Source organism: Schistocerca nitens, chromosome 1 (assembly GCF_023898315.1).
Source record: "Schistocerca nitens isolate TAMUIC-IGC-003100 chromosome 1, iqSchNite1.1, whole genome shotgun sequence".
Lineage (NCBI taxonomy): Eukaryota > Metazoa > Arthropoda > Insecta > Orthoptera > Acrididae > Schistocerca > Schistocerca nitens.
In genome coordinates, this window is record NC_064614.1 from 585,590,590 (window position 1) to 585,607,636 (window position 17,047).

Below are 17,047 nucleotides of genomic sequence, written 5' to 3' on the forward strand. Positions count from 1 at the left end.
ACTGAAAAGTTCAGAGCAGCTGTATCGAGAAGTATTCAGCAGAGCAAGCAAAATAGTGGGCAGCCTAACGTGACTAATGATGACAGTATTTTGCTAGCCATCAAGATAGTTCGCCGAACTACCCCTGTCAAGCGGAAAGTATCACAAAGCATTAGTTAAAACCAGCAGGCTGAGAGGCCGTGGTCGATCTGTAAAACTTCTTCTTCCTGACGTTTCGTTGCCAACTGCGGGCAACATTTTCTGAGGTGAATCAACGATATCTGAAAGCAATTCTACACAGAATTTTACGGCAGCGTTTGGCGGCAGTAGCGTTGCCGTCAACACTGCTGCAATGTGGCTGCAAAGACGGCAATTTTGCGCTATGGTTGGGCAGTATTAGTGCTGCAAGCTGTTGCAGATAGCTGCCGACGTACTGGAGAGGACTCCTGGAAGTGCCTCCCTCTCGCTCTCACCCTTTGTTTCCTACGTCTCTCAGCGAAAGAGCTGTAATCACTTGTCTAAGCGAAAACAACATCGCTTCACTTCTGTTGGGATGTTTGTGAGCGTACAGTAATGAGGCAATGAAGTAGTGGACAAACGAGAGCTATGAATTTTATAAATGCAGTCCATCTGCTACCAGACGTCGGTATTAATGTATGCTATACAAAGATCGCATTCTGAAAAAAAAAAAAGTTTGTAAGCGTTGACGATGAGTTGGGAATCTCGCTTAATGAAGCATACAAAGAAAAAAAAATCCAGTCTTCGAACCTACACCAAACGCGAATCAAAACAGAGGCATAGCAGAAGTGGAAGCGCAGATGGTTATCCATCCATATAATTTGCATCCGGTGTCATGAGTTTCATACTATCTCGAGATGTAACTGAAGCAAGAATTGATAGTGTTAACAATGGTATATGCTGGTGAACAAAAATAAAATAAAAATTCTATTCTTATTGCAAACTATTCTTAATGAACCCCCTCAGTTTTTATACAGAAGCATTGCGTACTTCCGGTGCCATGAATTAATAATAAACTTTAAAAATGTGGATTATATTTCTATACTAACCGCGAGCAGCTGAAATCTGAACAGTGATCGTCAATTGGGTTATTTCTGGTGTAAACTCTCTCATATTTGTAACAGTTTTAGCTGTTCTCGTACAGATTGTATGAGATATTCTGAATTGTTTCGAAATTCTGGTAAAATTCTGGTACGGGTATGTATCCAGCATCAGTTCACCAGTTAAATTTTCTTAAGAATTTCGCTTACTTAAAAAAGAACGCATCCACAAAGCCGATTTCTCTTGTTCTTTCTCTTGATTCCATGTGTGATGTAAAAACAATAAAACCGCACCACTGCCACCAGTTCGCGTTCGTCTGTAAAAGCTTTTTGCCCGGGGAGGTATTGCCGCAAAAGCTGCTGAGCAGTGGTGGCCGGTGATGCTGTAGTACATGTGGCTGCCATTTGCGTGGCCTCAGTGTTATTAGACAACATTGGCGGGAATACAGCCGTGATATTCAATTTTTATCGCTCATGTAAACGTGGTTTAATAGACGCTTCGGCCCTCTCTACCTTACAGTTCTGTGTCGATATCGCTGATTATTTTCTAGTAACAAGAAAAATCTTAATTTTGATTTTGGTGAAATGTACCATAGATACGTTGATTAAGTGTCGTTTCTCATCACAATATTCTCCAATACTTGATTACGTCTTGAAAGTGTATCTGTAACTTCTGCTTGTTCAAAGAAAATAGGCAAAAATGTTATTTCCAAATGTTGTGTTTATGCACCATCTACTTAATGCCAAATTTCAATGACTTTTGCGTTCTCAGCTAGAGGATTTGTTCTTTTATTTATTTTATGTGAATAAACTTGTCGACAGATCACAAACTTAAGTTGTAGACGTAACTAGCACATTCAAAAATATCGAGCAACACCAAGCGCCTTGAATAAGTTAAGGATTTTCCGTAGCAATCACCTCCCCCCTCTCCCCCACGAAAGCAATCGTATTGGCACCCATGCCTGTAGATTTAGGCTCCAAACAATAACTTCCTCATCACATACACGAGACACTGCTTCAAACTACTGTAACTCTTGTTGTCTCACGGAGGGTACGTAAATAATCAATGAAACATTGCTTTATTTTGCCTGTCAATACTATTATAATATGTTTTGTTTTACTGTTATTCTACAGTACATAATATATTGCCTGATATTGACTTCAGGAAGCGTTTACTACGAAGCAATGGTATACGAAGTAGTTTCACTTCAAATGCCAAAACGTATTAGTGCCGTTCAGGGGAGTTAGGAAGTATCAATAATGTAGTCTAAATGATGTTTTCTATGGGTCTTACTTTCAGAACATTTTCTGCAGCTATTTGCACGGAATTAACCATTTTTGCGGATTTGCCGATTTGTAATATACCATTAGCAGCTCTACTACTCAGTCAATACATCCATAACATCAATAATTCTAACTGTTGCCAGGCAGTCCGTACTGATGTAGGCCAAATTTCATCCATTGTAAAAGACGTGTTCCTAAACCGTGCAACTGCGTAAATAAATATTTAAATAATAAGTCAGAACGCTTTGCAGGGGAGTTTAAAGAGGTATTGAAGGTAATGTTGGCACAGAGTTGGCGGCAGCGTTTCCGGTGCCAGACAGAAAGAAATAATTTGGCGCCCCCAGGTACAAATCAGTAGGTAATACAACCCTCGTATGTATTGCAATATTAACTGTGTCATAAATTTGCAATGTAGTAACTTCGGGTGCAAATGAATAATTAGTTTAGTGATGTATCGAGTGCTCAGCTTCCAGATACGGCCGACTCGTGTGTATCGGAGGAAAATTAATTTAAATTTTAAGGTCTTATGATTGCAGTGATATCGTTAGACGACGGCAGGGAAATAGACAGAACGAGCAAACGTCATACCCAGTACCTACGTAAATTTCAACATCACTTGAAAACGGGAGCAAATTCCTGAAACCGAATTCCTGCTCATGAAAAACATAACCGGTGCAATATTTAATTGTGTAAACCAAGATTTAATTACTTAGCTTTTCCATTATTTCCACTAATCGTGGTAAAATGCTGCGATTAAAAGGCAACGGTTAATTTCTTCGTTGATAATTACCCGATTCGAGCCCATGCACTGCCCCTAATCATCTTATTGTTGACGAGCATTAAACAGTAATTCATATTTAAAAAAAAGAATCCTTATAAGAAACATGAACTTACATACACAACTTGATTATTAGCATTAAGAAGGTCTACATAACATGCAGCATCGGTGGTTCAGTGGTAGAATGCTCGCCTGCCACGCGGGCGGCCCGGGTTCGATTCCCGGCCGATGCAAATATTTTGTTTCATCCATTTCACGTCATCATATGTTCTTGTATCATAATTCAACCAAAAATTCACTTATAAGTCAAAACTGTTATGAATGAAAGAATTTAAGCCTTATCACAAAGATAACGAAACTATTTTTTGCAGCGGGGACCACGATAAACAACACAAACTAAAAAATATATCGGAAAGAAAAAAGGCCGATTAATCGACGAAACATTGGAATCCACGCCGAAACACATGAGAGAATATGTTGTCTCTCATACACAGCAGTGACTACAAAATAATTTATCCCGAAGCCAATGAAAATCTGATGGTGGTATAAAGAAATTAAATTTAAATTTTGATAAGAATTAACGTCACATCAGCCATTACCATTACGTTATTGGTCAAAGCCGACGACTAGTGTCGCAAATTCCTCTTGACCTACATTTTTATTATAGAATTCAAAAAACCATTATGGTTTTTCCTTATATATTTCCAAAGATTATAGTCTTAACGTAACGTGGCCTTTAGACGGGGATAATATTGTACAATATTATTGAAGTAGCGCAGTAAAACTGCACAATATTATTGAGGCTTGGAGTGTTCACAATGATGGATGATAAAGACACTGCTACTGTGATAATTGCTTAACTTTGTTGCAATCCGAAAGAGAAAGGAACATGGATGAAAAATTGGTACAAAAAGCATGAAAGATTTACTCACGAAAACTTGTTGAGGGGAAAGAGGCTGAATGAAAAACAAGATAATCATTATTTTTTACAATTGAGCAATAGTATTGAGAACATCAAAAATTCTGAAATATTTGTTGTTTCCTGGAAACATTGTACCGTGTTTGGGTCATATTTAGAGCATCCGTGACAGTGTTTCGCTTGCTACAATCTCTGGGCACATTTTTATTTTCAGTTTAGTGTTTTATCATCGACGTTAAAAAGAAAAGAAAACGGGAAAGCATTTTTATTGGTGTGCACAGAGCTCTACAAATCGATGCCCGCCGTGGGGGAAGTAAAAAACGTTACAAAACCAGAAACATGAAGAATCAGTGTTATAGGGTTTTACTAAACGAAAAGCAGAGAACGGTATCGCCCAGCCACAAAGGAATATGTGGTAAAAAGTTTAATTATTGAAGGAAAAATTTCTCGAAAGAGGTGAGAACAATACAGGATTCTAGAAAAAGTGGTGCTGGCACGGATGAAGTATTAGAACCCACTTTGTGATGTTTGGATGAAAAACGTTTTCTTCTCGACCAAGAGGTAGTGAGCTCGGTCAACGCAATGGAATCGTAAATGAACTGGATGAATCAGTCAATTGCGTAAGTATTTTTTCAGTTGATTTATATATACTCCTTTGAAATGCACATTAATCGATGATAATACTGATGTCAGGTTATTAAATTCGTATGTGATGCTGTCAAGAGCCATTCAAATACGAGAGTTGGAACTTTAATAGCGGCAACTATTTATTTACAGCTCGTACAAAATAGGTATGTGTTTCAAAGTTTTACTGAACAACGCAGTCACCAGCACTGTGTATAACCCGTTACCAGGAATGTGGAAGTCGTAGGATACTGTTAGCAGTGCCGCCGTGCGGTTAAAGGCGCTGCAGTCTGGAACCGCAAGACCGCTACGGTCGCAGGTTCGAATCCTGCCTCGGGCATGGATGTTTGTGATGTCCTTAGGTTAGTTAGGTTTAACTAGTTCTAAGTTCTAGGGGACTAATGACCTCAGCAGTTGAGTCCCATCGTGCTCAGAGCCATTTGACCCATTTGTTAGCAGTGCCAGTTGTGTTAGTTCGAGCGGCGCCGTCTGTCGCCCGACGAATTTGCAGCAGTTCTGAAGTGAATGCTGTGAAGTGTTTACTTCAGTTTAAAAATCGAGTTGAACTCACGAGGGCTTAAGTCAGGGGAGTGCAGTAGGTGGTTTAGCACTTAGCAGCCCCATCAGTCAAACGAATCAGTAACGGCTTGCACTGTACGTGCTTGAGCATTGTCCTGCTAAATGATGGTCAGGTCCTGCAGAAAGGGTCATCACTTCTGTCTCTAAGCTGGTCTTAGGTTGTGTTCCAAAAATGAACAGCATAGAGACAGAAGTGATGGCACTTTCTGCAGGACCTGACCATCATTTAGCAGGACAATGCTCAAGCACGTACAGTGCAAGCTGTTACTGATTTGTTTGACTGATGGGGCTGCTAAGTGCTATACCACCTACTGCCCTCCCCTGGCTTAAGCCCTCGTGAGTTCAACTCGATTTTTAAACTGAAGGAAACACTTCACAGCATTCGCTTCAGAACTGCTACAAATTCGCCGGGCGATAGACATCGCCGCTCGCACTGTCAACACAACTGGCACTGCTAAGAGTATCCTACGACTTCCACATCGCTGGCATCGGGTTATACACAATGCTGGTGACTACTTTGAAGGTCAGTAAAACTTTGAAACACGTATCTATTTTGTTCGAGCTGTAAATAAATAGTAGCCACTATTAATGTTCCAATCCTCGTAATACTAACAAGGTTTATCTTTCCATTATACATTACCCTCTTTCTTAAGCAACATATAAGAGAAATTACTTTGTTTAGGCTTTCAATTTAGCGTCATTCTAATTACCAATAAATTTCGTTGTAGGTTAATGAAAGTGAGGCCGCAGGTTGTGCATTGCCTCCAGTCAAAAAGAAGAAGTTGTTAAGCGGGAGTTAGACCGTCAGCTCTTGCTTACTACAGAAAGCGACTAGACACAGATTGCCAAAGCTTGGACTGTGGAGCTGGGCACAATGACTACACAACACTAGATACAAGTCAGAAAAGAAGTTAATGAAATATTCTCTGAAAGGCAACTTAGAAATTTGTACAGAAACTGTGTAGAGATGCACCCCACATCCCACAGTCACAGTTTTTGTTTCTGCATCTACTTCTGCGTATATTTATGTCTCACCAGCATCGAGTCCACAGGAGACTTGTAACAATCTGTGCAGCAGTTACGGTCCCGTATTTTCCGCAGTTTGAGTAGTACATCCTTGTTATTTTCGTCGAAATACCATAAGGTGAGTTCTAATGGCTCTGAGCACTATGGGACTTAACATCTGAGGTCATCAGTCCCCTAGAACTTAGAACTACTTAAACCTAACTAACCTAAGGACATCACACACATCCATGCCCGAGGCAGGATTCGAACCTGCGACCGTAGCAGTCGCGCGGTTCCAGACTGAAGCGCCTAGAACCGCTCCCACAACGGCCGGCGGTGAGTTCTAATAATTCATCGGACCCTCCATCTGTTTCCATGGAATCTTTTATTCTTTTCACTACTTTCTGAAAATTTGGCGTTAAATAATTACATTTTTTAACTCATCTTCCTTTGCGGCTCTGTGATATCGTCCCTTGAATTTTGTTAGTAAAACCTCAAAGTAAGTGTTCCTTACGTTTTTGTAACAATGTAGGGTTTATATATACAGGGTGACGATTATTGAACTATATGAAATAAAATCGTCATTACTTCTGAACGTTTTGCGTTAGGACACTCAAACTCCACGGTTGGCTGGTGGCATAATGGGCACTAGTATGTGCATGCACGAATGGTTTAGCTATGAAGCCCACTTTCATTTGGATGTGTTCGTCAATAAGCAAAACTGGCGCATTTGCGGGACTGAGAATTCGCATTTCACGATCGTGAAGTCTCTTCACCCTCAACAGGTGACAGTGTGGTGTGCAATGCCCAGTCACGGAATAATTGGTGCGATATTCGTTGATGGCACGGTGACTACAGAACGGTACGTGAAGGTTTTGGAAGATGATTTCATTCCCTTTATCCAAAGTGACACTGATTTCGACAAGATGTGGCTCGTGCAAAACGAACCTCGATCCCATCGAAGCAGGGCAGTGTTTGATGTCCTGGAGGAGCACTTTGGAGACCGCATTCTGGTTCTGGGGTACCCAAGGGTCATTGACATGGGCCGTGATTGGCCGCTATATTCTCCGGGTCTGAACATATGCGATTCCTTTCTGTGGGGCTAAGTTAAAGACAAAGTGTACAGCATCATCGCTGAGATGAAAAAGAGTCATTTAGAAGGTCATCGGCAACATCGATGTTCCGACACATCAGCGAATCATGCAGAATTTCGCTATTCGTCTGCGCCACATCATCGCCAATGATGGCAGGCACATCGAACATGGTATAACCTAAATCCGAATATCTAAAGTGACTTTTACATGTGCACGGCGTAGTTTGTACGTAATTTACGTTTTTTCATGTAGTTGAATAATTATCACAGTGTATGTGTGTGAATGTGTGGTGTCTGTTCTTTCGGACACGCCTGAAAGAACAGACACCATACATTCATACAATTTATTCGCCTCTATGGACAATGAATTCACAAACTTCAACACGGATGCACAATTAAGTTCAATCTCTAGCGGGAAACTAAAATTAGCGGGCTTGGAGGACTTTGGACGAGGAATGCGCATAGATGGCGCTGGGTGTGAATGAGAGTAGGTCGGGGAGCGCGCCGAGATAGTTCGTGCATTTGCGATAAACGCTGTGTCCGGGTGGCGCAGCGGTTAACACAGCTGCGTAGCAAACAGACCTCGGGTTCGAGCTCAAATCCGGTACATATTTTTCACTCGCTGCCGCTGATTCGGCATAAAGTCCCAATGCAGCTGATACCATTGGTTCCCTCCCTTCCCTTTCCTTTCACCCTCCTCCGCCGTCATTTTGCATTGTATACATTACTTACCCCAATACAGTCCTTTAGTGCATCTATTATTCCACGGCAGGTTCGCATAACTATTTATGCAATACTGTGTTGTCACTGAGTATTATGTGCATGATTGGGAATGGCCGGCCGCGGTGGCCGAGAGGTTCTAGGCGCTCAGTCCGGAACCGCGCTATTGCTACGGTCACAGGTTCGAATCCTGCCTCGGGCGTGGATGTGTGTGATGTCCTTAGGTTAGTTAGGTTTAAGTAGTTCTAAGTTCTAGGGAGCTGATGACCACAGATGTTAAGTCCCATAGTGCTCAGAGCCACCATTTCTGGTTAGGAATGAGTAGCAAACAAGGCGAAAGAGCCTTTTCATTGGAAATAAGATCATTGCGGGCTTTGTTGGATCTGAGGGCAGAACACCACGAAAGAATTTCTGTAAATAATTTTGTTATTGATTTATTGTATTTATGTGAAACGCACATTAATTAATGAGAATACATGTAAGGTACATATGATAACTGGGTAATACGTATCAGGTTATTAAAATGGTTTCAAATTCAACTAACACACTTTATATTGCCACGATACTTTCCCCTCGTTACTAAGTGTCTCTGACTATTTTCCTGCTTTCACGTGGGTTTGTTGTTTATGTCGCTTGGTTCAAATGATTCAAACGGCTCTGAGCACTATGGGACTTAACATCTGAGGTCATCAGTCCCCTAGAACTTAGAACTACTTAAACCTAACTAACCCAAGGACATCACACACATCCATGCCCGAGGCTGGATTCGAACCTGCCACCGTAGCGGTCGCGCAGTTCCAGACTGTAGCGCCTAGAACCGCTCGGCCACCCTGGCCGGCTATGTCGTTTGAGGACAAACTAAATCGCCTCTTTCTCTCCATGAGCCTGTATCGTCTGTCCCTCCTCATTTGGCCTGTATGACAGGAAGATACAGATTTCCTCCTTCTGAAGTACATAATTGTGGAAATAACAACATGCCATGATTATTAATACCTTATCCTATGCAGACAGAGCAACAGACCTTTGAAACACACCAGATTTTGAATTTAACATTCCGTAAGCACTTTCACAATCCCGCACGCACGACAGAGACGATAGTTGAAAATTATTTGTTCCTGGTCAGTCCTGCCTGACTATATGGTTTCAACAAACTGTCATTGCAAAAGTGTCACCCACGACAAATACAAAAGTATCAAAGATGTCGCTGTTTGGCTTGCCTTCTTCTGGTGGGATGTTCAGATTATTCGAGCTAAGCAAGTCCCCAAACTTAGAGTAATAATGAACTCAGCCATCTGATACACGACCATTCATTCCGACATCCACCATTAAAGAACTCAATGGGCACTTATAACTCCCAGCGTAACAATACTGAAAAAGTGTTTATAAGTGTAGGAAAAGGATCCAGAGGCAGGTAGTTTCTTGATGGCTACGTGGTCCCTTGTGCAGTGGCGAGACAGTGCGGAAAATTCCACTGTAGCTCAAACTCTTCTGCAGTTTCTTTCCATACTTCTTGTGTACCAGACAACTGTAACATATCAGAACGTTAAGTTGCTCAGTTCGAATACAATAACAAAAAACTTCATCTGTGCTACTGAATGCATAGATGTAAATAAAAGTGTACATATAGTTATTTTTGTCTGTGTATACGTTACTTACCGAATATAGTCGTTCAGTGGACGTATTATTGCGTGACACGTTTGCATAAGTATGTATCCAGTATTCTGAGGTCAAACTGCACTTGTAAACTTCAGGTCTTCGAATGAATTGTCTGTAATAAGGTATCGTAGCATAAGATATAAGCGCTTACTTGGTGAAGCTGCGTCTCTCATTGTAGTGTCTTGGTTTTGGATCGTGGGAGCAACAATTTCCATTGCTGCATCAAACGTTGGACCATCAACAGGTAAACACTTAGGATAACCATGTTTTCCGTACAACATCAATCCCCTCAACAAGTTTTCGTGAGTGAATCTTTCACGCTCCTTGCGCTAAATTTTCATCCTTCTTCTTTTTTTTTTCGGACTGCCACAAATTAGCGCAATTACCACAGCAGCAGCGTCTTTATCGACTGTTGTTCAGAACACTTCAAGCCTCACTAATACTGTACAAAATTATTGTGCAACATTATTGAACAGTTTAGGGACAACAGTAATATTGCAAAGTATTACTGTACAATATTATTGCCCGTCGAGGGGCTGCTTTATCCATCAGCTGATTTTATCTGCTGTTTGTTTCACAAAACACCGTTGTGCAGAAAGATGAGGTTCTTGAAGGGACAGAAAGACGCGATGGGTGTTTCGCACGCACAGAGAAATAGATTGCATCTCGGCTGACGTAACTCTCACTCTCTCTCCGATCCGGCTTTTCCTTCCGTTGTAGAGAAAAATGTAAGTAGTCTGATATTATTTAAAAATAGTATTTCTAATCACACAGTGAGTAAATAAGTATAAAAGTAATGGATTATGTTCCACTGCATGGAAGATGGAGACTGTAGGTCTTTAAATATTTCCACGAAAAAACCTTAGGAATAACGCAAAAAACATAACGCACTTGATTGGACACTTAAAATTGCACTATATTCCTGGTAATGAATTATCGTTAACTGTAGATATACAATCTCGGGCTTTTATCTATGAAACTAATGCAAACTATTCACGTAAGATTTTTGTTTCATTTGAACAAGGCAAAGCATTTGAGAGTAATATGGATATAAATTTCAAGCAGCAGTGAGGTCGGATTCTGTACTAAATGCTAATCCAGCATTCGAAGTTTTGAAATCTACAATCGCGAGCAGTTCACAATATGTATATATCTATACTAAGATGGTATCTGTTCTTTCGGACATCTCCGAAAGAACAGATACCATCTTAGTATATATATATATATATATATAGTTAAGGCTCACCGGCCACTTGACCATCTTCTTCTTCTGTGCGAATGCACAAATAGTGCCCGAACTCTTACGGGAATCGACAACGCGCCGCGAGTAATGAGTATAATGTTAGGGGGCACTACCAATGTAGTGCGGGACAATACGTTGAGAATGTGGGCTTCGCGGGAGGCGTGTCAGAAATAAATCCCTGCAGTCGCACTATCCTCTGTGTCTTCGGTGGCTCAGATGGATAGCCGGCACGGTAGCTCAGTGTGTTCGCTCAGAGAGCTGGTTGGCCTCTGTAATAAAAAAAACGGAGTGGAAGGATCAACAGAAAGAAAATACGGATGTCATGTGACGTCCGCAACGACCAAACACAACGATCAACAACGAACAAAGTGAAAAAAAAAGATGGATAAAGCGTGTGCCATGTAAGCAGGGGATCCTGGGTTCGAGTCCTGGTCGGGGCACGCATTTTCATCTGTCATCGTTGACGTATGTCAACGCCTATAAGCAGCTAAGGGTGTTCATTTCATTGTAAAGTATATATCTTACATCGATTTGGGTCGACTTGGTAAAAGCGGAACAAAGTATCTTTCCATATTTTTCTCCGCTAACGAAAATAATGTAAATTGACTAATTTATGTGATTGTCCCTTCTGTAAGTTGTTCGACGGAAGTTTTTCTTAAAAATCTTTTAAAATTTTATTTATGGAACCACTTTTTGCGCCGCAGCACTTTGTTTTGTTGTGACGATTAGGGTATAACATATCATAGATAAACAGGGCACTAGAGACGGAGCAAAAGTGCAGATTGGACAAAAATGGGGAAGGGATTTAGCCACGTCACTTTCATAAAAATCATCTCGGCATTCGTCTTTTTCGAACAGGGAAACACGGAAAATCTAAACCTTAACCGTCACTCTTCCCCAACAGATGTTCAAAGAGCGCAGAACTACCACCGTTTCCTTTATGTGGAAGAAATCCCATCGTTAATTTAGTGTATTTATTTCTAGCCTCTTAGCGCAGAGCTGAAGGGTGTACTTCAACTGCCGTTAACTGAATACGAGTTTTGTTTGTATGTATAAGCTATGACTTCAAAGCGGTTTCTTCTGGAATTACTGTTTTCCGTCATTCATAGTGACTTCTGAGTTAAATTCATTTGCTTTCTCTAGCAATAATGCACTAACATTCCCCCCCCCCCCCTTTCGCACCGGGCGACACAATGAAGATTCATCACTTTCCTCATTACGTAAAGAAATCCCTATCTATATTACTAACTGTACAAAAGCTGTATTCTTTTTCATGTTACCAATAAAATTATTCCAAAATTATTTATTTATTGACCCAAATTTTCTCTGTCAATCCAGCTAGTAGTGTCGTTAGATCCCTCCACAAGATTGGAATTGTACAAAACTGTTAGACGCATCATAACGTTCGAAGTAATTTAACCTCACTGCTATATCGAACACATAACATAATCTCCTTTACGTTTTCCATTTTCCAGCGAGAACGGTTCTACGAAAGAGCATGTATTGAAGTGGTAGTATCAGTAATACGACTTTAAGTACAAGCTTAACTAAAATGTTTGTTTATGTGGTTCACATATCAAACAAACGATGCCCGTATGAGTCGTCAGAAATTTCCATCGTATGGTTCATGTTGGACCTGCTGTATGTTGGTATTGTCACCATTAACCTCCTTTTACCGCATTACAATCAGTCATTGACATCATTCTGTGTTCATTCAAAACTAAAATATCCACGCTGAATGCATTTGAAGCAGGTATTATCAGAAACATTGAACGCGTTTATCTCCGAAACATTGTTTTTCTGGAGCACTTGAAATACTCTGCGTTAAGAAATTACTTGATAAGCTTTAAGAACAGCGATTCATATTTTTTGACGATTATTCTCTAGCTGTTGAACTTGAGTAACTAACATGTAATCATGATAAACATATTTCACAATCACAAGAGAGTTTAAATGAGCTACTTATCAACACATTTCCCTTTCTTAAACGTTATTGGACGTCATTTACACAATGTTATAGGTTTCTTTAAGATTAATATTCCTACCACGCTGAAGAAAAATATTAGCTGTTTAGCCAAAATATTCTGATACGTAGCTAAAGAGAATATTGTGTGCTTGGTAGTTTAAAGAACAATCACTTGGTACTACTATTTTTCATCGGATGATAAAGGAGATAATGTTTGTATCGGTAACGAGAATAAGTAAAACAATATAAGCTGTCAGTTAAGTGGTAAATGTCAAACACGGGAACACGGTACGGTCATCTACGAGTAACTACAACCAGAGACGATACTTACTCTTGATCGCAGCTCATTAGCATACATGAACAAATGAAACTAAACACTAATATTCATAAATCGCAATATTATAAATGCGATGATGATGTTGGTTTGTAAGGCGCTCAATATCGTGGTCGTCAGCACCCGTGCAAGTTCCCAATCTTTCCATTTCCAGTCTCGCCACTGCCCGAATGATGATGAGATAATGACAACACAAATACCTTGTCCCCAGGTGGAGAAAATCCTCGACCCGGCCGGGAATCAAACCCGGGATCCAGAGGTAGCAACGCTAGCCACCACGCCACGATCTGCAGACTATTATTAATGCGAAAGTAAATCTGTTGCTTTTTCACGAGAAAACCGCTGAACCGATTTCGACGAAATTTTTTATGGAGGTAGTGTGGATCCTGAGCAAAGACTTAGGCTACTTTAGGAAGGGTGTAGTAGATGATGTTTTATTGGCCTGAAGAATATAACAAGAATTAGAGAAAAAAATTCTACTCTTCGAAAAAGCTATTTAATCTTTGACTTTCAAACTTTATAATATTTGTGAAAATGCTTTTATTGATTGATATGTTCTCTGGGTCTATGCAGTATGATTCAGCTTAATGAATATAGTGCTTTTACAATCCTCAACATGATTAATCCAGACTTCCATACTCATTTAATTAAATGCGAAAGTAGCACTGCATGTTGTTTTTTTCACGATTAAACCACTAAACCGATTTCGATGAAATTTGGTATGAAGAAAACTCGAACACTGAGGAAAAACATAGACTACACAAAAAGAAAAAATAAGCAGAAATCAACGTCTAAGAGGGTGAAGTATGGAATGGAACAACTTTTTTACGTCAGTGATGCGAACGATGTTAAAAATTATTAAAACTGTTGAATAATGTACACGATGTATAATGTGTAGCTACACTAATACCACGTCGCATATATACGCGATTCTGGCCACTCACTTCCGCACGCACTGCTTGGCAGCGACACGTGCTGCGGTGTCGTGTGTTGGGGCACCTGGGGAGATGGGAGGCCGCACATCAGCAGCTAAGCGTCTCCAAACAGGCAGATACGTGACGGCAGCTGACGTTATTGCACGCACAGCTGCTTACTTACTCACCGTCATTCACTGTAACATAACTACTGATATGAGAGTGCAGCACTCAATAATATTCAGCAACATGGCACGAATGATCATTCGAAGCAAGACAGACTAGTAAACACGAGTTCTGAAATGCATACCTTAAGAGATATGAGCACTTTTTCACATTCGATATTGCGAAACATATCTCTTGTACTGAATAAGTGCTCGTAATTGTTAAGGTATGCATATTACAACCCATGTTTACTAGACAATTTTTTTCTTCTTTTTGTCCATATCACCTCCTTTCAAACTATGGAAAGCAAAGAAGTTGCAGTAGACTAGATTCGTTTTCTAGTATCCAAGATGAAGTGGTGCTCTTAGCTCTTAAGGTATTAATTTTGGATCCCGCGTTAACTTCACATTTTTGCTTCGAATAACTGTTCCTGTCATATCTCTGCATATTGACCATTCCTCCTGTAACGCCGTGTATATGTAACCACACGCATATCTGCGAATGTGTGTAGGCTTGAAGTTAAAGAGAGCGGATAATCAAAGAATAAATCTTATTAAGTAAAACGAATGTACACTACTGGCCATTAAAATTGCTACACCGCGAAGATGATGTGATACAGACGCGAAATTTAACCGACGGGAAGAAGATGCTGTGATATGCAAATGATTAGCTTTTCAGAGCATTCACACAAGGTTTACGCCGGTGGCGACATCTACAACGTGCTGACATGAGGAAATTTTCCAACCGATTTCTCATACACAAACAGCAGTTTACCGGCGTTGCCTGGTGAAACGTTGTTGTGATGCCTCGTGTAAGGAGGCGAAATGCGTACCATCACGTTTCCGACTTTGATAAAGGTCGGATTGTAGCCTATCGCGATTGCGGTTTATCGTATCACGACATTCCTGCCCGCGTTGGTCGAGATCCAATGACTATTAGCAGAATATGGAATCGGTGGGTTCAGGAGGGTAATACGGAACGCTGTGCTGGATCGAAACGGCCCCGTATCACTAGCAGTCGAGATGACAGGCATCTTATCCGCATGGCTGTAACGGATCGTGCAGCCACGTCTCGATCCCTGAGTCAACAGATGGGGACGTTTGCAAGACAATAAGCATCTTCACGAACAGTTCGACGACGTTTGCACCAGCATGGACTATCATCTCGGAGACTATGGCTGCGGTTACCCTTGACGCTGCATCACTGACAGGAGCGCCTACGATGGTGTACTCAGTGACGAACCTGGGGTACACGAATGGCAAAACGTCATTTTTTCGGATGAATCGAGGTTCTGTTTACAGCATCATGATGGTCGCATCCGTGTTTGGCGACATCGTGGTGAACGCACATTGGAAGCGTGTATTCGTCATCGCCATACTGGCGAATCACCCGGCGTGATGGTATGGGATGCTATTGGTTACACGTCTCGGTCACCTCTTGTGCGCATTGGCGGCACTTTGAACAGTGGACGTTACATTTTAGATGTGTTACGACCCGTGGCCGTTATTACGGCAGGAGGTGGTTGTTCTGGGTACTGATTTCTCAGGATCTATGCACCCAATTTGCGTGAAAATGTAATCACATGTCAGTTCTAGTACAATATATTTGTCCAATGAATACCCGTTTATCATCTGCATTTCTTCTTGGTGTAGCAATTTTAATGGCCAGTAGTGTAACTTTACTATGAAATAAAAACAAAGCAATAACCAAGATGAAGGCAATTCATACGAAGGTGCACACCTGTGGAATCAAAAATTGCTGCTGTGTGAAATGCAACCCCGCGATTAACAACAGTCTTGTATTTTCCTTGTCATTCTTTCCGTAGAACTGTCGAGAGTTTGATCAATGTGTGAGAAGGATTCCTGCGATGACACACTGCAAATCTGAACTGGTTACAGATGGGATTCATGTTAGCAGATTTCACAAACCACTCCATTTGGATGATTTCTGGAAAATAGTTTGGAAGGTCCTATTCCGATAGTGCATATGCCTCAAATTATCATCGACAGCAGTTACTGACATCCGACATCCGTTCGTGATTTTTTTTATTTTTTTGAGTCATCAGTCTTCTAACTGGTTTGTGCGGCCCGCCAATAATTCCTTTCTTGCGAGAACCTCTTCTTTTCATTCGAATAACTGAGTCCCTCTACAGTTTTTATCCTTTGCAACTCACTATAGTACAAGAGAGGTTATTCCCTGATGCCTTAAGACATATCTTATCATCCTGCCTCTTCTTCTTGTCAGTGTTTTCCATACGTTCTTTCTTCGCCGATTGTGCGGGGAACCACCTAATTTCTTGTCTTACAATCCATCTGATATTCAACGTTCTTCCGTAGCACCACATCTCAAACGCTTCGATTCTTTTCTGTGCCGGTTTTCTCACTCTCGCCGACCGCGGTGGTCTAGCGGTTCTAGGCGCTCAGTCCGGAACCGCGCGACTGCTACGGTCGCAGGTTCGAATCCTGCCTCGGGCATGGATGTGTGTGATGTCCTTAGGTTAGTTAGGGTTAAGTAGTTCTAAGTTCTAGGGGACTGATGACCACAGATTTTAAGTCCCATAGTGCTCAGAGCCATTTGAACCATTTTTTCTCACTCTCCATGGTTCACTACCATGCAATGCTGTGCTCGAAACGTACATTCTCATACACCTCTTCGCCAAATTAATGTTGTTTGACACCAATAAACCTCTCTTGGCCAGGAATGTCTTCTTTGCTGTGCTATGCAGTTTTT

At 41.0% G+C, this 17,047-nt stretch overlaps 1 non-coding gene across 1 annotated transcript; it reads left to right on the top strand.

The window, feature by feature from the left end:
• The first annotated feature begins 3,261 nt into the window (after positions 1–3,261).
• Trnag-gcc (transfer RNA glycine (anticodon GCC)) lies at positions 3,262–3,332 on the top strand. Its single transcript has one exon. It is a non-coding gene; the product is annotated as a tRNA-Gly (tRNA).
• Positions 3,333–17,047: the final 13,715 nt, after the last annotated feature.